The sequence below is a fragment of the Ambystoma mexicanum genome, chromosome 6p (assembly GCF_040938575.1).
Source record: "Ambystoma mexicanum isolate Mex_15411 chromosome 6p, UKY_AmexF1_1, whole genome shotgun sequence".
Lineage (NCBI taxonomy): Eukaryota > Metazoa > Chordata > Amphibia > Caudata > Ambystomatidae > Ambystoma > Ambystoma mexicanum.
The window spans coordinates 970,582,235-970,606,380 of NC_090935.1; positions in this window are offsets into that span (position 1 = coordinate 970,582,235).

The window sequence follows — 24,146 nt, forward strand, 5'->3', positions numbered from 1 at the left end:
TGGCAAAAGGGGAGGAGATACCTGTCAACCAAATGAAATGAAAAAGAATAGTATGGCAATCAGAACTACATTTGAATTACTCACTTCAATGATCACACCAAATCCACAGCCATATGCATGCTAGCCCACTCCAAAGGATCATCACCACCCAAAAACCACTTGCGAATCATAACTATCTATATCGAGGTGAAAACACTATCACAAACGAGTGTACCTGTGCATGCGTCTGTTAAAACAGAAACCATCAGATGGGATTGGTAACGTGCATAGACACAAGTGTCTGAAGGCGCGTCGAGACAGGGAGGGCTCAACAAGGCCAGATAGACGATGGTCCCACTATGGCAGCCCTGCATCACATAGCGCAGGGGAGGCGGATAGATTCCAAGAAGCCCTGTACATGGCAAACTCTGTATCAAAACATCTGTCCATGCATCCATACATCATTCCCTCATCCCGTAATGAAAACGCCTGTTTCCATACTCACATAACATGTGAAATTTCCATTGAGTCTGTGCGTTATGCAGCCTGCAAAATCCACTGTGCCCCAGCCCGTTATTCCAGTGTTGTGAAGTAACATGTATTTGGGAACGTCCGGCCTCATCGCCCACGTCGCTATTGCGCATCCCATACTATTCATATCAATCATTGCATCCTCGCCATGGCCCCTGTCCCAAGGACATTGAACAATAGAACGTTATATTTGCAGTCAGACCTGTGGGCATCTCCTCGCCGCTAGCTGAAAACCGAAAGCGCCGCCCTTCGAATTCCTCATTTGCAACATTACGTCGAAAAGGCATCTGTGGCCGCTTGAAACCACAAATTAATCCATCTAGTGCGGCTGTGTGTGAAAATGGCAACTGCCTTCACTCACAAATGGAACGCCCCGCCCGTCGGTGAAGCTCGGTACAGTGTTGCATGAGGGTCCACCGTTACTCGAGTACTACGTTCCACTGACCCTTCACAAGTCTGTTCGCGACTGCAAAGATTGTATGTGAAACAATGGGACCATAGCCGAATGAACATATCAACCAATGTCACACTGCCATCGGGTACAAATACATGATTGCAATAGCAAGATGCCATTCGTCGAATTGCAGCGTTGTGTGCGGGACGTGCTCGCCCAAAGGGGAGTGCAGCTTGCACAGGTGGAATGAATCACCACAGGTGGAGGCCATACAGCCTGAAAACACATAAATTGCACACCCAGTCTCCTCCCACAACCACACCCACTCCGAAATGCTACCGGCAGGACTAGCCATGTTGGCCCTGGGGGACCTGATAGCACTGCAAGTACTCCAACTTCAAGAAGAAGACGAACACCAACTACAACCGGCCGCACGGCGGAGACGCAGGAGGAGGAGGCCAAGGCAGGGCCAGCAAGGGCCGCCAGCACAGCCACTACCACCACGCAGGCAGCCCGCAATCCCACGCCTCCGAGCACATCCGTTCAACCTCACTGATGAGCAGATCCACACCCTCTACCGTTTGGACCGGGACACCATAACCGCCATTGTGGACATGACACAGGCTGACCTTGTCAGCATGATAGATAGCCCAACCGCCATCCCACCCCTACTGAAGGTGGTGTCTGTACTACACTTCCTGGCCACAGGCACCTACCAGCACACAGTCGGACAGTTGCATGGCATATCACAGCCACTGTTCTCACGGACACTATTGCAAGTGCTCGATGCCCTCCTGAAGCACGCAGACGACTACATCTCTCTACCACGCTCGGAGCAGGAAATTACCAACACAAAAGTGGGATTCCATGCACTTGCCGCCATACCGGGTTGCATTGGTGCCATCGACTGCACCCATGTGGAATTGGTCGTCCCACATGCCATGGAGGCCCAGTACCGCAACCGAAAACAATTTCATTCCCTGAATGTACAAATGGTGTGTGACTCCAACAGGATCATTACACATTGTTGTGCCAGATTCCCTGGATCAACCCATGATTCTATGGTCTTGAGGAACTCTACTATACCACGCTACATGGAGCGACACGCAGGGAACAGATCCTGGCTACTCGGTGAGTCTCATTTCATGCATGATGATGTGGGGTATGTGATGCGGCAATGACCTGGCAGGAAGGGGGGGGGTGCGTACGTAGCAATGGCATTCCTCAATATTCCTTTCTTGTCCACATACAGGTGATGCCGGGTATCCACTGAAGAGATGGCTCCTCACACCAGTCCGGAACCCACGGGACCAGCATGAGGAGGACTACAACCATGCCCACTCACGTACCCGTGTAGTCATAGAACAGGCATTCGGCCTACTGAAGACTCGTTTCCGCTGCCTCAGCAGGTCTGGCGGGGCACTCCTGTACCGCCATGTGAAGGTTGCAAAGATGGTCATGGCATGTGTCATGCTCCACAACATGTGCGTACGTAGAAATGTGCCCATGCCCCCTGACGCAGAACTGCAAGCACCTGATGATGGTCATGATGAGGGTGGGGATGTGGCAGCACCTCAAGGAGTCTGCGAGGCACAGGAGGGCCGTGACATTCGTCAGCATCTCATAGATGCATGCTTCTAGCACTCACGCCTGGTGGCTGATACATGGACACGGGACTCGTGGCACTGTGTGTGTCTGGAACATGCACAATATGGACTGTACGCCTATAATGGCCTCGTACACAAAGATCAATGTCCACACATCTCATTGCATGATCGTGCATTGTTTATGGCATATGTGATATCATGATAAACACCCTATCGACCCGCCACCCAAGTGAGCCCAACACACCCCCTCCACCCTCCTACCTCCCCCCCGAACACCAGTGTCCAAAGATGCTCATTGTCAGTGGGCTGTCGCTATTGCAAGCCCCCTCTGCGGGTATCAGGGGCACCCCTGCCTGTGGAGCGCAGGTTCCTCCCAGATCTACGTTGGGGGCTGCCCTGGACGGAACTTGCAACGGATGATGTCTCTGCCTGCTCACGTCCATGCATGTCCCTAAGGGTTTGTGAGAGCTCAGTGAGCACACGGCGCACTGCGGCAAGTTCGGCACATACGTCTTTGGACGTCGCATGCAGTTCCCCCCTCAGGCTCTCGGTGCTTCTCTCCATTTGTACTCTCAGGCTCTCGGTGCTACTCTCCATTTGTACTCTCAGGCTCTCGGTGCTACTCTCCATTTGTGCCCTAAGTGTCTCTGTACTTCTCTCCATTTCTGCCCTAACTGTCTCAGTTGATGTTTCTATGTCTGCCTTAGTGCCCCCACATTCATCGGCATGGTCCTTGAGGAGCGTGGCCAGTTGCTGCTGTTGCACGATTAACTGGTCGAGGGACTGTTGCCTCTGCTGGGCCATGGCCATTTGCGGTGGTGTCACAGAGGGGCTGATCACCTCATGTTGCCTTGCCACAGGGCTTGTGGGGGATGGCCAGTCGTCGTCTTGTGGGTGCCCCTGCGTGGTATCCTCATGGTGTACGGGATGGAACAGACAGGGGGATTGTGACAGGTCATGGATGGATCTAACTTCGACATCCCCGTTTTCTGTGTCGGAGCATGCTGCCATTAATGCAGTATCACCTATGGTGCTGCTGCCACCAGAAGCAGTGCCTACTGTGGCATCACTTGGGGGGACCTGTGGTGGTGGTGTTGTGGGCATGCTGGCTGCTGGGGTGCCTGTTGGAGTTCCCTCCTGTGTGCTGTCACTTGATTTGTGCTGCTGCCGTGTCTTGATGCGTGCAGCTGAGGTGGAGGGTCTTTGGCCGTTGGTCTTGGCCCTCTTTGCAGGTGTGCTGGTAGGGGTGTCCTGGAGCTCGTCGTTTGGATCGGACCCTGTGGTGGAGTAAAGGAGGGCGAGCGTTATTAATGGGTCTGTGGGAATTGGAATGGCAATGTATCACATGCATTGGGGTGGTACCTGAGGGTGATTTGGGTCGGGGCCTTGGAGGTGGTTTCATTTCTGTGTGGAGTGAGGGTGCAGTTGTTTGGCAGCCTGCAGTTAGGGTGTGCCTGCTGCACGTGTAGAGGGTGTTTTTAGGATTTTTAATTATTTATGTATTTGATGTGAGTTTTAAAGTGTGCTATCAGGCCTATGTATGTGGACGTTCTCCTGGACATGTGTTCCTGTTGCACTATGTGGGCACGTGGTACTTCACATGATTGGACATTGTGGTTTTGGCATTGTTTTATTTGGGCCACCTACCTGAATCTTCGGATGTCTGCACTCCTTTCTCCATCCCTCCGACTCCCTCTATGCTCTCCATTCCAATGGTGGAGGCACAGATTTCTTCCCAGGGGGTCAACTTGATGGGTGATTCCGATCCTCCCCCGGTAGCTGTGGCAATGTTGCGGTTGGCAGAAAGTATGCTACGGACGCGTATCCGCAGGTCGTCCCATCGCTTTCTGCATTGCTGTGGGTTGCGGGGTGCGGTCCCCACCGCACTTACACGCTGTGCCACCAGGGCCCATATGGCCTTCTTGTTCGCAAGTGCCGTCCTGGTCATTTGCGTGGAGAAGACCACGGCAGCATTCTCCTGGAGGGTCTCCGTGAGCACCGTGAGTTCCTCACGGGAGAAGTGGACCTGCCGCTTGCGGTCGCACGCTTTCTTCGCTACTTTTCCCATTTTTCTTGGTTTCACTAGGGTGGATGACGGGTTGGGATGTGTCTCAGGGTAGTATTTTTTATGGTTGTGTGGATTTTGTGGTTTTATAGGTGTACGGCGTGATGTTTCCCGTTCCGGGACCATGCTTTTACTTCCGTTTCCGTATATTTACGGTCACCGTACTTTCCGGTTGGCGCTCACTGCGGTGTCCGCTGAGATGGGTGGCGGTATTGCACCTAGGGCGCCGTACGGCGGCGGTGTGGGCCGTTTTGGGGTCATTTCCGCCATCGCGGACTTTGCACTTCCGCCATGGCGTGGTGCTCGTGCCCGATGGGTCGGAATGAGCCGCACTTTGCTCCATCGTGCAATGGCGGAAACGCTATTTACGCTATGGCGGTCCGGTCGGTTGATTTCCGCAAGGGTCGTAATGAGGGCCCATGTCTTTTCCCCCCTGAAAAAAGTAAATATGTTACAAGTCTTTGCCTGCCTTGGGTCCCTTAGTCTGGGAGCACACTATTCTTCTCTCAAAACTGGTGTTCCCCGAAAAGCGCATGAAAATGTACACATTCCGCATTTCACTTGTAAAGGTGCAGTAGTACTTCAAAATAAATATGTATGTTCTAGAAACAGCAATGGAAGCAACATTTTTGTTAACACTGGGAAACACTGTTGCCCAAAATGATTTTATGGGGAATGTGATTCATGTTTAATTATTAAGAGTGTATTGTGTATTGTGGGCTATCCCAAGACTGAAACTTAATATATATACATAAAACCCATTCACAGTTGCTGAGCACAGGTGGACTAATTACTACAATGCAATTTTATTTCTTCTTTTGTTGCTTAAAAACATCATATCAAAAATATATTCACCATCATTGCATATCTATTGCACACATGTATACGGAAACACAAAACAACAAGTTCATGCTTTCATGCACACTATTACACCCTATTTACAGTAATCCATTATTCAAACAATCTGTCATATCCTATTACCAATAGTTAATTACATTATCATGCCACCTGTGCTGAGCAACTATGCCTGGGTTTTATGTATGTATGTGGATAGTGTATTGTAACACCTTCAACCCTACTTGAAGAGTAACACTTTATTGGAAGCTTTACAGGAAGTGTTCACGCCTATGTGAGACACCAGATCTGCCCTAGTTCAAGAGACGGATTCTGTTACTTCCAGTGCTGGTCAGTGGGATGGATTTTCCAAGACCAGCAAAAGATTTCTCCCCGGAGCTGGGAAATCTATATGCACCCGCCAAGTATTTCAGTGTTCTTGACCTGCTCAAATGTTGCTTTGAACCTATGATGCTTGGACCAAGGTCGGGTCCCTTAACCACAAGGCTTCCTGTACAGCTGGTCAGGATGCCAGAGAAATTGCTTGTTAGGATAGTGCCCTTCATAAAATATTTAACAACAGTCTTTTTAGGTTTAAATGTGTGCATTGTTTAAACTTTGCTTGCAGCATTATAGGAAATAAAACACTCCTTTCACGTGTTATTTTCCATGATTGTTACGGGTGAGCGCCCTTTAAGGCAGCTCACTCGTGGGGAGAACGTCACGGGAGAAAGTGACGTATAGGGGGAAGGAGGATGCCGGGAAAGGCACTTCCAGTTGATATTTTACTAAAGAAAGTTGCACGATCCTTCTGCTGGTGTCCTTGTGTTTCTTCGGGGCCTTACAACCCCCAACCTTTGGTGACTAGGTTCTTCCCCACACCAGCGGACCTCCTTGGCATCACGCCGGGGATCCCCCCAAGCGTGTCCAGCTGTTTACGCCGGTGATCCCACGGGCGAGCGGATCCCCGCTCCTACAACGGGTGTGCGTTCGGACAAGCGCCACCCTTCCATTCCCTCCTCCTTCCTCCCACACGCAATCCCACTGTGCCCATCCTTCCATCCTTCCTTGCACACGCGATCCCGCTGTGCCTACGTTCTGGAGGTGAAAGAAGACACATGCATTCCCGACGTGTACACCGCCGCGCGGCGGCTATACTCCAAGACCGTGTATTGAAGGACTTGCTGCACACGGCGCCCACAGCCATCCAACGTTGAGATTGCTGCCCACAGGCCTCCCACCCACAACATCAGGTGCCTGGCAGCTAATGTGAAAAATATATATATATATATTTTTTTCTCTCATTTTCTACTGATCCTCATTCCGCTGCAACCTTTTTCCTCATCGCAGTACCAATCTCGAGTGCGAGCAAAACAACTCGGAACTCGACCACTCTTCACACCATTGCCACAGGAGTGCGCAGGAGCGCCCATACGCTGGACATCTTCAACCAGCAGCGACGTCAGTCGGAACATATATTGCTGGTGAGGAGTGCTGAACACCACCATGAGCACAGTGGCAGATCAAGCAACGTCCAGCTCGCAACCGCCACGAGCGCCAGCAGTGACGAGATCTACCGCCACAGCATGGCGCATGCCACCCCCGTTCTCCATGACGCCCCAAGCAGACAAAGGAGCGAGGTGGGTGGAATGGTTAGAAGACTTCAATAACTTTATTGATGCCACTGGGGAAGAAAACTCCCCTCGCTTAAGCAACATGTTCATAAACACGGCGGACGGAGAGATAAAAACATTCATCAAAACCATTCCACCAACGGAAATTACTGACTTTGTTGCCCTCATAGCTGCCCTAAACAAGCACCTCGTCATTGTCCCCAACAGAGACTATGAAAGATATGTCTTCAAACAATGCTCACAGCGCAGCGATGAAACAGTGGATGAATTCCTCACGAGACTTCGCGTCAAAGGTGCGCATTGCCAATTTGATGCGTTTTCGCTTGATGAAGCAATTCAACTCAGAGTAATCGAGGGCTGTGTGTCATCGACATTACAGAAGCAACTTCTAAAGAAACCAGTCACTATTGAAGAAGTGAGTGAAATGGCGCGCATACTCGAAAGAGTGGAAAAGCAAGCCACGCACATGGCCAACAACGCCACTGTAAAACACGACAAGAGTGACATCATAGCTGAAATTCACGCTGGAAACTTCAGAAGCTACGACAGACACATTAATCCAAGTAACGCATCGACCCCACGTATGCAAAGACAATGCTACAGGTGTGGGATGGCATTTCCGCATGCGGGATCCTGCCCAGCTCTCTCCCAAAAGTGTGGCAACTGTGGCAGGGAAGGCCATTTTCAGTCTGTATGCAGGGTAGGGAAACCATTTCCCACTCCACGCGGGGGTGCAAGCTCGCAAGTCAGGCCAGCCCAAAGGATGTACACAAGCCAAACTCAACAGTCATGGTTCTACCAACAGAGTCCAAGGAGATATGTGCGTGTGGTAGAAGAAGTATATCTGGACGAAGACAGTCAAGAATACGTGCCACAAGGACAAAATGCGCAAGTAATAGATGAATATGATGGACCGCCAGTGGCACATAGTGAGCCGTCAACCGAACTTCAGAGAGATTATGACTATGACAACGCAATTGATCCATATGCCCATGATGAGTTCATCAATATTATAATGGATGAACAGGAAGCCCAGGAGGCACCCAGGATAGCAATAGACATTTGCAACAAACAATTCTGTTTTCTGGTTGACTCAGGAGCAACAGTAAATGTCATGGGGGAAAAAGAATTTCAAGCACTCTGCAACAAACCGACGCTAAACTCATCGATTTCTAAAATATACCAATGGGGAGCGGATACCCCGCTGCAGTGTATAGGGTCATTCAAAAGAAGACTTACGTTTGCTGACAAAACCGGCAATACCGTTATCCATGTCATCAGAAGCCCCACCAAAGGGCGGTGTCTGCTGAGTTACAAGACAGCATCTTGTTTAGGACTAATCAACATACCAAGAAGGAGATGTCGTCAAATCGTCGGACGGTCACGTTACACAGCAAGGACAGGTTCGCGCCATGACATCTCACGACAACTCAGCCATCACCAAGGATGACATCATCAAAGAATTTCCACAACTGTGTCAAGGTCTAGGCAAAATGAAGGGCCCACCGATTAAGCTGCACATAGACTCGGCAGTTCAACCTGTTCCACAACACCCGCGCAGGGTAGGATTTCACCTACAAGAGGCGGTGTCAAAGAAGCTAAACCAATTACTACGAGATGATATCATTGAGCCTGCCACAGGACCGACACCATGGGTATCCCCCCTTGAAATCGTCCCGAAAGAAGGTGGCCGTCTGAGGTTATGTGTAGACATGCGAGTAGCCAACACTGCCATACAATGGGAGTGACACCCAGGACCCTAGATCGAGGACATGATAGTTCAGCTAAACAAATCAGTCCTCTTCTCCAAATCGGACTTAAATCAGGGGTACCATCAGTTGGTACTTCACCCGGAGTCATGGCCAATCACCACATTTGCATCGCATGATGGATTATTCCGCTACAAGAGGCTACATTTTGGGATCTCCTCGGCGGCTGAAATCTTTCACGAAACAATTCGACAAGTCATACGTCCTGTAAAAGGGACTCTTAATTAGAGTGATGACATTCTGGTCTTTGGGAAGTCCCGCTTTGAACACAATGAAGCGCTATGTGAAGCATGCCGAGCAGTACAGGATGCTGGACTAACCCTCAATATCGACAAGTGTTGGTTCAGCAAGGCCAAACTCAAATTCTTTGGCCATATCTTCTCAGCGGATGGAATGACCCATGACCCTGATAAAGTGTCACCATTTTCCACCTTGACAAACCTTCCCAGATCGCTGATGTCAGATAATTTCTAGGGATGGCCGGATACTGTGCTCTGTACATCCCTCACTTTGCTTCCATCACTGAACCCCTCAGGCGCCTGCTGCAAAAAGATGTTGTCTTCACATGGTCTGAGGAATGCAAAGTAGCTTTCGATACCATCAAACACTCCCTGACGGAAGCAAGGAAGCTGGCATACTTTGACCCTGAAAGGCACACTGAGATAGTGGTAGATGCCAGTCCGATGGGTCTGGGTGCCATTTTAGCGCAAACCAGTGGACAAGACACTCACCCGAGGCACATAGTAGCGTATGCCAGTAGGGCTCTAGCTCTGCCAGAATCTGCATACTCTCAGGCAGAGAAAGAAAGCCTGGCAGCTGTCTGGGCGTGTGAGCACTTCCATAATTTCATCATTGGCAAAAAGTTCACTCTAATCACAGACCATCAAGCCTTGTTATCTCTGTTTGGAAATCCTTGCACAAAAATGCCCCCCAGGATTGAGAGATGGGGCATCCGTTTGCAGGAGTATGATTTTGACATCATCCATCGACCAGGGGGTGAGAACAACCCTGTGGACTATCTCTCCAGACACGCGGCGAGCAACCACATTCCACGGCAGGGCGACGCGGAATACATAAGTTACGTCACTGCCAATGCACTACCGCCTGCCATACCCATTGAGACCGTTGCTGTTGCGTCAGCTGCAGATCCATCATTGGCGCTAGCGATCAGCTTGACAGAAAATAACAAATGGAAAGACTTTAGCAGAGCAGTCCAAAACCACCCAGGTGCATCCCGGGACGAGATGGAGCACCTGGCGAGAGTACAGACGGAGTTAGCAGTTCAGGATAAGTCCATCCTGCTACGAGGATGTAAGATAGTCACCCCCACCACACTGCGCTCGGAGGTCATGAAGATGGCACATGAAGGACACCGGGGGCGGAGAACATGAAAAGACAGTTAAGATGCAATGTGTGGTTCCCCTTCATGGATGATATGGTCGACCGGTGGGTAAAGAACTGCACAGCATGTCAGTGCACAGCAAAACCTGAACTGCCAGTACCACTCAGAATAACCACAATCCCAGAACATCCTTGGGAAAGAGTGGCGGTCGACTTCTATGGTCCACGGAAGGAAGGAAGGAGACTACTTTCTGTTATTCATCGACGAACACTCAAGGTTCCCCATTGTGAAACGTGTCAAGTCAACAGCATTTGTTCACGTCGCAGCGACATTTGATGAAGTCTTCAGCGAATGGGGAATACCAGACACCCTAAAATCAGACAATGGGGCTCCTTTCAGTGGTCATGAATTTGGGGTGTTCGCAAAGCACATGGGATTCTGCCACCAAAGAGTAACACCAAAATGGTCGCAAGCGAACGGAATGGCGGAAAGGTTCATGGCGTCCATCAAAAAGACCATGCAAAGAGCATGCCTGGAGGGAACCAACCCCCATCAAGCGCTATGTAGAATGTTACGAGACTATCGGAACACGCCTCATGAAGCCACCAACAGAACCCCAGCAGAGCTCATGATGAAATATGAAGTCAGAACCAGGGTCATCAACAATCCACGAAGTCATCAGAAGAGATGAAGCAGTGAAGGAGAAAGCTCGTGAACAGACTGACAGGAGAAGGAGAGCACGGTCCAAGGAATTCAAAATTGGAGATGAAGTGTGGGTACAAAGGGCTGTAACAAAAAAGACAGACTTGCAGTTTGCACCTGAACCGCTCCAAGTAAGTGCGGTCAAAGGAACAATGATTACTGTGATGAATGTAGAACAGGAAGTGACCCGCAACAGCTCAAGGTTCAAGCATGTCATGAAAGGAGCAGAAGAGAGGCCACCTCCCGAAGAACACGACCTGGAGGATAGAGACATTCAGGATGAAGCGTGGGTCCCCCTCAGACCACAGGTTCAACGTCATGTCTACCCCGAGGAAGACACCGGCGGTGGCTCCAACCCAGAGCCGCGAGGCAGACCCCAGAGGAACGTTAGGAGACCTCCCAGGTTAGTGGAGGAGTGTTAACCGTGTTGCCACAAGGCCAAGTTTATGTTATGTGAAAGGACATTTGTGAACGTTACTTGAAATGACATTTGTCCAGGGGTGTTGTTACGGGTGAGTGCCCTTTAAGGCAGCTCACTCGTGGGGAGAACGTCACGGGAGGAAGTGACGTATAGGGGGAAGGAGGATGCCGGGAAAGGCATTTCTAGTTGATATTTTAATAAAGAAAGTTGCACGATCCTTCCACTTGTGTCCTTGTGTTTCTTCGGGGCCTTACAACCCCCAACAATGATTAACCTCTCCTGAAAGGCACATTTTAATTTGTGTTTGGGGGCTGGTTGAGAAAAATCCCTGTGGTTGCTGGTGGGATCCCGGAAGTACATAATTTCCATTTCCAGCACTGGTTCCTTCTCTATGATAGCCTGCAATAGCAGACATGTGTTAGGTCCACATTCTAATCTGTAGTGCTTTGATTATCTGAGGACTTGTTCTTGTCTCTCACAATTCTGCTTCCAGAAAAAAATCTAAATATACCTCTTGATCTCACGGCCAGCTTTCAATGACGTAACCATGTTAGACAACATTTTGTGGCAATTTCACAAAACCTTTCATTTGTTTCTGGATTTTCAGACACAGTAAGGTTGCCCCTCTTCCCAGAAACAATCAGCACTGGAATCTACCCACTTTCACTGGAATCTACCTAGTTTCACTGGAATCCACCTGCTTTGCATGAAGCGTGTCTCTTTGGATGGGTGCAGACGCGCAGAGGTGGTTGCAGCCTACCGTAGTTAACACATACTGACAGCAGGTTCTTCTTTTTATCATGCTGTTTTTTAAATGTTTTATCAGTACATGCTGCACAAAGATTGTTTGGAACAGTGCAATTGGGCCATGTGTTGGGAAATGGGCAGGGACGTCTTGTATGTGAAACGGGGGCACGTGGTCAGAATTAAACCTGCACTTCTGGGGACTCTATTAAGCCCTTGGCAGACCTCATTAGACAAATCAAGTCCACCTTCTCAGGTGCTTTGTCAAGCATCAGGGTGGTATTTAGAATAGTGTCAGGTCACTGTAGGTAGACACACCCTTCCCCATCCGAATCCATTAAAAGTATCTCAGGTGGAGAACCAAACAAGTTTTCAGTTTTCTCCCTAAATTATGATGCTTCCTCTAAAAAGTCTCTCTCATCTGCATTTTGGCCTGATGAGCGTATATCTTTTTGGGACATAATTCAACATCTGTGCCAGTGAACTATGGGTGAGGCAACTGTTCTTTTTTCAAACTGATGGTGTAGGAATCAAAAAAGGATCTCTGCTGAACCATCGACAAATGCATGAACTAATGGGCCTGGCAACCATTATCTGAAGTCTCTAAATGTCTGGGCAATCGTCAAGAAAGGCTTTTTCAAAAAAGTGTACCCAAAGTGAAACTGACTTTTTGGGTGACATTGAAACATGTATTTCACTTGGCTTCATGGTATTAAGGTGGCAGGCACTAACTATAAAACCTAAATATATGGAAATTATTTTTTTTTAAATAAAAGCTGAAATTAATACAGTCTTCCACAGAATATTAGCGGGCAAATATGTGTATGCCATGTGCGTGGGGTGGGGGGAATGAAGAACCCACATGCGCACGAAATCACATCTTGTGTCCTGTTAAGGAAAGTAATATCAGTGGCATCGACCTTGTGTAGAGGCACCTCAAGAGATTCCCTGCCAGAAAGCAGGCAACAAGGTAAACATGTGTGCTTGGGTCCTCAGTATGAATGGGCCTGAAGTGATCCCTTTACAAAGTTGTCTTCCACAGGAATGAGGGACTCTGATCTTGGAGCCTTGCAAATACCACCCAAAGGAAACCATCAAGTAGACAAGAGTTGTCCATTGGGTGGGAGGAGTCATCTTTTCAGAAGTACGGCAAAATATTTTCCAGTTCTGTCATATTCTTGGAAAGTAAAAGTATGTGCCAACTGCCAATCTTGTGTCTCTTCCTGGCTAGGTGACCACAAATGAAATACTCTGGGGTCCTGGCTCCACTTAGGCAGCAACAGCACTCCCTAAGCTTCTCTAAGGCCCAGAAGATTCAAGGGTGTACCCCGCATATCTCCAGGGAAGGGTGAGTGTCCTAATTCAACCGAAGGCACCACCATTTGAGTTCTGGGTTGAGTTATCTTTTGGATTTAGCAAGTGTGAGCACTTACATAGCAATGGATAGCATAACACTGGGCACTGATTCTATCTGCGTCCCGAAGGTGAATGAATTAATTACTTTTAGCAGCGTGTGCCATGCAAACAGAAAGAAGAGAAACCCAGGGAAGAGACGGGGCCCAGGACGTGGCGCACAGCGCAAGGGCCAAGAATGGGGCACAGCTCACAGTCTCTTCAGTGGAGGCAGCACACTAGTTCAGGAATGGGGCCTAGCACACTGTCTCAGGAGTGGGAGGCAACACGCAGGCTCTAGAGAATGGGACACAGCTCACAGTCCCAGGAATAGAACACAGCTCACAGGCTTGAGAATGGGACACAGCTCACAGGCTCAGAATGGAAAGCAGCTCACGTGCTTGCGATTAGATCATAGGCTCAGGAAAGGGGACACAGCACATAGTGTCTTAAGCTCACCTGTTTAGGAATGCAACACCACCCAGAAGCTCAGGGATGGGGAACAGATCTCAGGCTCGGGAATGGGACACAGCTCACAAGCTCAGGAATGGGATGCAGATCACGAGATTAGGAGGAGACACATCTTCCAGGCTCAGTATTAGGTCACAGCTCACAAGCACAGAACGCAGTCAATCTCATGAAGGGAGAGAAGTGACCAGGGATGATCATTTCAGGCGAGGGACAGCACTTCCACGTGGGGGAAAGGCAGTTACAAGTGGGTTATGACAGCCACAATCAGGCGAGGATAGTTCTATGTGATGTTTCAGAATATTGAAGGCTGCATGCAAAAAAGACAGATATTTTTCCTCCGATTTGGTACAGCCTTCAATATTGGGACTTATCAATATTTTCAGGGTTTTGCCCCGCCGAGCCCTACCTATCCATCGATTCCCCACCAGCTCATACTTTTTAATTCAGGGGGGTACTCCTCCCCACCCCCCGAATGCCCACTTTGGCCTCCCACCCCATCCTAGCCATATTCCACCCCCAACCCTCCGTCACAGTCACAGACACACACAAACAAAACACATACAATAGCTCCCCCACTTACCCCATCCCTTCAACGCAATAGACACCCACAACCACCACACAAACCCACTGACACTTCCCTTCTCCTCCACCTCCTCCCGCTCCCTTCCACCTACAAACATGCCACACACAGACACAAAGAAACATACCTTCCTCACCGCAGCTCCCGCCTGCCAGTCGGCAGTGCCTGTCAGCTCTTGTGCACACTCGTGTGTGACAGAAGCATGACAGATTTAGAAAAACCTCTCCGAGTAGTCTCAGAGCGGTCTTTCTGAATCAGACTTTTTCATTTTCGTTCAAATGAAAAGTCATTTTCACTCCTCACCAGCGAAGACAGGCACAGGTTTCAACTTCATTCAGGCATGGAAGTAACCTTACAGTGAGGGAAGACATATGACACAAGTGTCTGGTGTGATCCAGCCCTGCCAGTAAGAAAATGAGGGGATGCCCGGAGTCTGGGGCATCAAACTTCTCACAACTTTCGATATGGCCCCTGCTTCATGCTCTATATCATGCTCCTTTTTCTTGATTGACAGTCCCATTTCCAAGTGATCGGTGAGTCTGTGACCAGAGCGCCATGGAAGACCATAATGAATAGCCTTGCAGAACTAAGGAAACATTATGAAAAAACAAACTTTAACACCAAAACCTTCTCTAACAAATATTGACCCTAATACCACTTCGAACCAGGCACCATATCCAGTATGCAAATGGTCATGCAGCTTGATCTGCAATTTGTGACCACAGCTGTTCAAATTCGTATGACTATTTCTGAAACAGTTCATGAAAGACAAGGGCAAAAGTAAACTCAAAACTCTTCAGAACATGGAATCCTGCCCCGTGTGCATTGACACTGGATTACGTGGACATGCTTTGGGCTGCTTTTCAGAAGCATCTTGCAAAAGCACCTTTCACCATATGAAAATGTTTGTAACTCACCACACTACAATGCACCATTGTGTGCATAAACTGTACAATGCTAAAGTTCCATCCCTAAAATTACTAAAACTAAACCAAAGTTTGGTAAATGGCACGGAACAAGAAGAGCTTTGACAAATAAATGATATGCAAAATAAATACCTATGTAATGAAGGAAACAGTAACATTCTTTCCACCATATGTAAAGAAGAAATAGTCACATTTTAAAACATCTCTGCTGAAATCCAGGCAAGGTATGTGTGCAGAGACATCATGCTTTTACACATAAAGTACATGAACAGTGGATATGTGTCAGAAAATAGAGGACAATTGGCTATCAGAATGGTTTAAATGGTCCTTGTACCTCACAACAAAGGAAAAATATGATTTAACAAATCCTTATTATTGGCCTTATTGTTTTGCACCTATTGCCATTATAGGCTCAATGACAACCAGATGTCTTCTGGAGACCATTAATAACAGCTTAGAAATAGCTATGCAACAACCGAAACTATAAAAGGGTAATATAATTGAAAAAAAAACATTATAACCTATCATATGATAACAACCCAAAAACTCCCAAATTTCCTCCATCAGAATTGCTCAGAGGAACGTGTGACAAGTTTGTTTATTTGCAATTAGACCCCAAAGAAAACTTTCAAACTCTAGACGTATGATGTACAATAAATAAGTATTTAATTGTATTGATCAATGGTGTACCAACAAAATACAGAACACATTTGGTAAGAGCTTGTTGACTTAAAAAATAGGTTTGGCTATGTCCAAAAGAGCACAATGAATGCAATAAAGACATACATGTTAACAAAAGCATAAAAAGATTTACCAAAGTATATGAAAGCACATCACAAACTGGTAAATTTGGCCATGTTGATCATAAGACTATGCATACCAGGCTTCACCTCTACACAAACCACCCATTACATTCAAGAGAGATCATGGGAGATCCTTTAGAAAAAGACCAAACGCTTAACACAAAGGGCTGTCTCATGAGTGTATGGAAAAAAATATTAGAAGCATGCTGTTTTCCACTACTCCTCCTTACAGTAAGGGAAGCAAGACATGTTGGCAGACATTTGAAAATCAGGGAATCAGAGAATCATTCTATTAGAATGTATTCTAAAGAAACCATCATAACTTTGAATTAATTCTTTATCTATTGTTTGAAAGTGAACTTGCAACTCTATGGTATGGTATTGCCCATACAGTAAACACTGGCATTGATTTTACTAACATGTCAGCTAGTGAACCACTCCAAAAGATTAAAGACAAAGAGAAAAATGCTGGAGTCAAGTATTACAAACATCTTGGCAAACACGTGTGGCACACAAACATACTGGCTCAACAGCATGCTGATGTTCTGTGTATGCTAAAGAACCTATGCCTGCCCCTTTGAATTGATACACTTAGTTTTGCAGAATACACATGAGATGATTTACATAACGTCTGCAAATCAAAATAAGGGAGTACATGATTTAAAAAGCATTGCAGAACTCTGTGTCATGGATCCAGTGAGCATTTAATTTTACTTTAACTTCTGTTATTTGCCTTGATATATTTCATCTGCAACAAAGATTTCCCTCCACTTGGATGAGCAGAACATTACTTTTGGTGAAAAGAAGTCAAGAAGAGCACTACATGTTCACATGCCTCTGTGAGTGAAAGTAGCTCTCAAATCTGGCCATGACAGTAATATTTTCTTAAAAGTTATTGAAAAGTACATTACATGTATCATCCCAATGCAGGACATAAATAATGACCTATGAACCAAAGTCTTGGCTTTCCAGCAACCTGGAAAATACTGCCACTGCTGATATAGAAGCAAAGGTAAACACTACACCAAATGTTGTTTTGGATGGATTCACAAGACCTGCTTGCACCAAAGGTCAGTTAACTAGTTCCATGTCTGCGGTTGGAAACAAAGGATAGTCTCCCAAAAACACACATCATATTAAAATAGATGAAGCCTCCAAGTACAATGATGACTATAATCAAATTATTCCATTCTTTTAGAATGCTAATGTAGACTTTCATTTATTTTGTCAATGACAATTCACCAGCAGGCGCAAGAAATGCCACACTGTATATCATGAAAGCTGAGAAGATCTCTGGAAGGACATATCATCTTAAAAAACTCTTTCTCAAGATCTATACAATTGTGGCATAGAAATGCACCCCCATAGAGAATATGGTCGATATGAAACCTTAGACTGTATAACGTGCACATCTATGTACAGAAAATTTTAAAACATTCTCTAGTTAAACCTTCGCGCAACTAAAATGCTTCCAAGAAATTGAAAGGCTAGTTGAAGAAAATCCCAACAGTCTAAAGATCCTAAGTAATAATTGCATTGACACATACTATCCAAACAGAAATCCTTCCTTGGAAAACATGCCTCTACAAATAAAACAGATGGTAGATATTGAATAATATATTGCAAAGGCTGCTGAATGAGACATTCAAAACCCAGATGAATCAACCATGTTAAATTCTTTTTCTAATGCTCAGACAAGAACAAATTCTATTACGTGGCTCTACTACAGATATTCAAAGCCTCGCAAAAACGATACACATTAATAGGACAGTATGATATATTTCAAGCTGCTTTTGAGGTATTTGAAAGAAGCCTTACAAATTACAAATATAAACCGTACAAACAAATGTAACAAGATGAACTTCACCGAAAAGAAGAAAATAGAAACAGTAATTGTTAAAAAATCTCCTGAAGGGTCATCTCTAGTAGGTAGCCAAGAACCACTCAGAGAACCACTTATTGAAAATTTAGCCGAAATACAGCAAAAAATGGGGTCAGTATTCTATAGTTCACTTTCTTAGTTGTTTCAGTGGAACAAGAGAAAAGATCATTAAAAGTTGCAATTTATTATGTGAACAAAAAAACCTTTCTTATGCAGTGAAAAACATAAAGCATAAATAAAAACACGTATCCATGGTTTACAACAATGCAAAATGTTTTCGCAACAAGTGTACAACGAATCACACCTTTGTCATAGCTGGGGGAAAAACAAAGTCATGGGTACAATCCAAGCAATCAGAACATGATTTATCAGTGCTTTTAACACAGCTAAATGTTGCTGAACTCAGCATTTCACTGAACATTAATAAACAAATAGAACATGGATTACACCATGAAAGCAAACATGACAAGTGTGATAATCAATAACCCCTCCTCTTACATGTTAGAGGAGATGCTTCTTTTGGAAAAGCATTCCTAATAAAAAAACAATCCATAATTTTTACAGGAAAAATCAAATAGCAGCCTCACATGTATTTTGTTACATGCCGCAGAGGGCAAGCTGCAAAAAACACATCTGGTTCAACTTTACATAAAATCCCTCTGCTACAGTTACCATCAAAACAGATGAGTGTATCACACATTGTCTGCAGGAGCAATATTTGGGAGAATTCTACATAAAATGTATGTTAAACTAAAAGTAGAGTTATGCATGGTTTGTAACTAAATGCTGACCTTCATTCACCTAGAAATACTAGAAATCTTAAAAAATGTATATGAAGAACTGTTTCAAGGAATATGTATCATTGCATTTGGGGATCTCATATAGTTAACATCATTCTAAGGCCAACTTTTATTCCAAACACTAGGTCATAAAGAGTGTCATATGACACTTGGCAGCATAGTGAATGTAAACCTCTGGCATCACGTTCGCTAATGAGAACTACTGCAAAATATTTGTCAGACAACATACTCCAACTATGTTCAAATATTGGAGAATGTCACATTGGATGTACTTTCTGAGCAAGCTCAAAACATTAAAAAAAAACGTTTTACTGTTATGGAAACGAAACATCAGTTCCCCAACTGTAGGACCAGTTAACACACAAAAATCAACAATGGGTGTGGGTTTATTTATCCTTGCAGACTGCACCCAATTTAACAACAAAATGCTTCAAAATTAAAAACAGCCCATTGTCCATATCAATAATGTTTATTTTTTAACATTTGTATTGCTTATAGCACAAACCTAGCTCAAGAGTAGTGATGTTCCTAATGACACTTCCTTTATGACAACTCAAGGCATGTAAAGTTGAGTTTACCTCAGTGGGTTTTCTGTAAATTCTTGTTTCAAGGTTGCCTTTAGCTACATGCATATGTAAATCCAGAAAGTCCAATTCCAAATAATTGAATTGGTAAGTAAAGGTGATGCCAAACTTGTTCACATTCAGATAATTGACAAAAGCCTTCAATTGTATGTCATTGTCATTCCGTATCATAAACACATTGGGCCTCATTACGAGGTAGGTGATAAGGGATTACCGGCACCGGTTAGGACACCGGTGCCGGTAATCCCTTACCACCCTATTCCGAGGTCCCTTAGCGGGTCCCTTCCTTAACGCCTAGTTTTACCAGGCGTTATGGAAGGGACCCGTAAAGGGACTTCAGAGCTAATAACGGTACCGCAAATTGCGGTACCGTTATTAGCTCCATCTCCATTCCCATTGAGCCCTATGGGGGCTCGAATGGGAATGGGGAATGGTTCCCGGAATGGGGACTTACTGGGTCCTCCAAGGTTGGAATGACCCGGTAAGTCCCTTTTTCGGGAACCCGGACCCAGACCCGGAATACGGTAAGGGGGTAGCCATGGTGCTAATAGCACCATGGCTACCTCCTACCTCGTAATGAGGCCAATTGATTATATATTGTCACCACAGTACAATGTTGTCCCGATAAGCACTATCATTATACACACATAAATCTCCAAAGTGTCGCATGAACAAATTGGCTAGCGATGGTGTGTACTTTGCCCCCATAGCTACACCCTTTATTTAGTGGTAATAGTCCTCATTAAATAAGAACACATTATTGTCTAATGTAAGTCTCAACATTTCCTTAATCATTTCAATGTGAGTACGGTATGAAGCAGAATCTTCCTTAAAAGTGAAGCCAATGTATGTTGTATTGAGGTGTACAATGCCTTGACATTGAGTGTTACCTGTATAAGCCCTACCTCCCATCTGAAATCCTTCAAAATCTGTAACACCTGGGTAGATTCCCGTAAATATGATGGAAGTTCCACAACCTTAGGTCCAATTACCATGTCTATATATTGGGACATCTTTTCCATAGCCCATCGTAAACATTCACCCTAAACAGGTGAGTGGGACCATATGGTTAAGCATGATTTATGGAATCATGTTGGTGATCACATCATAACAAAGGGATAATCCAGCACTACATGTAGTGGAATTTGTCTGAGTTGCTTGCTTCAAAAATGTTTTGTAATATATAGACAAATCACGTAAGCAGGGATGAGATTTATGGTGAGCACTATGACTAAAAGCACAAAGTGATGGGACAGATCACCTGACAATTGTGATAAAGTTATATTTCATGTGGTATGGAAACTAGACATACCTTAGCACTATGGGGAAGCACCTGCACTAACATGATAATTGGTGACGGAACCACTTTAGTATAAATTGCATATGTGTACAAACTAGTCGGAACTCCAAGTATAACATTGTAAACACATATTTTCTCTTTTACCAACAGGCATACGTGTTCTTGGAAACCAACATAGATAGTATACTGTAATTAGGATTAGGTAATTTAGTGAATAGAAATTGTAGCAAGATAAGACCAGCCTTGATAAAGACCTGAAAGGAAGATCGAAACATGTGTTGGGATTAAGAACAAAGTCTTTCACTTTTACCTTAGTTCTTCTGGTCTTACTATACCAATGGTATATAAGGCGCTATATAAATGCAAAATAACATAACATAACATAGCATACTAGACTCAACTGAATGTTATAATAGAATTGTGGATGATGTATAATATTTAGAACATTGCGCATGGTGCATAGTGTAATACTGATACACGTTTGATTGCTATTAATCTGCTTCCTCAATTGTCACTGCATTTGACCAATATGTACTTATGTGACTCAGATCAGCTATGTTGTGCAATCCTTACCCAATCTACAATGTATCAGGCATAAGACAGGCAGAGGATCAATGTGCAGGAATTGTTAAATTCACCATAAACACACAAGATCCCCAATAATGTCTATGCACTTACCAGATGGTCTAGAGAGAGAAGACATTCCTGTGAATGTAATTCTGGAAATGTAATACACTTGGAAACATACATGGATTCTATGCATTCATGTTTCACATGCAAATGTTCCAAATTAGTGATTTGTGTATATCTATAAGAATTTGTGATTTTGTACGTTTTCGGTAACTTTTCAATAATCCTGATCACGGCATGTTGTACCCCTCTTGCAATTCAAAAGAATTTTAGACAGAAAATGCTAACTTGGTATAATAATGGTTCTCATTTATATCCTATAAGGAAGAAAAAAATGTAAAGTGACTAACTTCACATATGGAAGTGTCTCTTGGTAGACAAACATTCACCACAGTTGGTGAATTACCATACTGGTTTCAATTCTACACCTGGTCATTGCTCGGCATACATAAAACACCCAGCTTGCTGGTTGGACTGTAATGATACTTGCATCATTCCTTAACAGTGTTTACCTGCACACTTACAAAATTACCTCTGAAATGAACTTAAACAAAAATTACCCATTAGAATTATACCTGCAGCGTTCACTCTTTTTTATCAAAGCAGTTAGAATATGCTAATGAGCGTGTAACTTCTTTTCAATGTTAACAGAACTACACAGTTAATATTATGAATAAAGTTCCAGAATTTTATCTTTGAAAACACTCATTTACAAAGAATATATTTGGTTTGCACTAACCTAAATTTAAAACAATACCTGCATGCTTGATAAGTTAAACTTCATATCATAAATTATTATCCATAGTATACAATATAGTTAACGTCATAGTTCGAATATGCCAATGGGTATATAACTACATAACAACCTGAAGTGCACTACAACATTTCATAATACACAATATTCCCCATACTTCCTACTTCTATGAGAACAAAGCAACTATTTTCATTTTAAAAAGTAAATACTACTACAACTAATTACCTTCAAAATTGAATAAACCACCTGAATTATTTAATGAACTCGATAAAATATCCTTGTAACTGCAGTCTTTATTTCTGTATGCATTGCAGCTAGAATTTACCACTGGGTATCCAACTACTTTAAAACATTGGGTAGACTGCACGATTCATAACTAACAATGTTAAAAGACATAGTAAGTTGCATATAATTCAAACTCTCTATTCGATCATAAAGTAACATATGTTTTTTTAATCCTTATTGGATTCGTTTTCCCATGTACCACATTAAAATGATGTGTTAAAACAACACCAATGTGCTCCATGCAACATGGTGCATTTAATATTGTGGGGGTTAATTAATGGAATCAAGCGCAGAAGTGGCGCACGCAGCTGGTGCTCAGAGGGAGCGTGCGCCAGCTTGCGCCAGCCGCGTGCACCAAATCTCATTTAGACACACCACAGATTTAAACATCCATAACCAGCCGTGGTGCAGCATGGCACAGCGACGCTGCAGCAGCGCCAGTTACGCCCCCCACCCCGCCCTGTGCACCAAAAACATCCACACAAATCCCCTACATGGCGCAAAGGCCAGTGGACCAGCAACAGCCCCCCAACAATGCGATTGCGCTGAAAATGCCACTCAGCCCTCACGCGACAACCCATTCGCGTGTAAAACTCCTCGCGCACCCCTCAGAATATGCGTACCCCGCTCGCGCCAGCCCAATCGTATGTAAACTCCTGTACCCCGCCCGTGCCAGCCCAATCGCGTGTAAAACTCCCCATGCACCCCTCGGAATACGCGTACCTCGCTTGTGCCATCCCAATCGCGTATAAAACTCCCAGGCACCCCTCAGAATACGCATACCCTGTTCGCGCCAGCCCAATTGCGTGAAAACTCCTGTACCCCACTCGAACCAGCCCAATCATGTGTAAAAGTCCTCGCACACCCTTACGAATACACGTACCCCGCTCACGCCAAGCAAATACCGTGGAAAAAGTCCCCCCTCTTGTGTGGGCTGGCTGCGGGCACGCTCAGGTTGGATGGGCTGGCTGTGGGGCATGGTCAGGTTGGATGGGCTGCCTGCAGGGCATGGGGAGGGTGGATGGGCTGGCTGGGGGACATGGTCTGGGTGGAAGGGCTGGCTGCGGGGCATGTCCAGGGGTGATGGGCAGGCTGTGGGGCATGGTCATGGTGGATGGGCTGCCTGCAGGACATGGGGAGGGTGGATGGGCTGTCTGCGGGGCATGTCCAGGGGTGATGGGCTGGCTGCGGGGCATGGTCAGGGTGGATGGGCTGCTGCAGGGCATGGGGAGGGTGGATGGGCTGGCTGGGGGGCATGTCCAGGGGTGATGGGCTGCCTGCGGGGCATGTCCAGGGGTGATGGGCTGCCTGCAGGGCATGGGGAGGGTGGATGGGCTAGCTGGGGGGCATGATCTGGGTGGATGGGCTAGCTGGGGGGCATGATCTGGGTGGATGGACTGCCTGCGGGGCATGTCCAGGAGTGATGGGCTGGCTGCAGGGCATGGTCATGGTAGATGGGCTGCCTGCAGGGCATGGGGAGGGTGGATGGTCTGCCTGCGGGGCATGGTAAGGGTGGATGGGCTGCCTGCAGGGCATGAGGAGGGTGGATGGCTGGCTGGGGGCATGGTCTGGGTGGATGGGCTGCCTACTGGGCATGTCCAGGGGTGATGGGCTGTGCGGGGCATTGTCAGGGTGGATGGGCTGCCTGTAGGGCATGAGGCGGGTGGATGGGCTGGCTGCGGGGCATGGTAAGGGTGGATGGGCTGCCTGCGGGGCA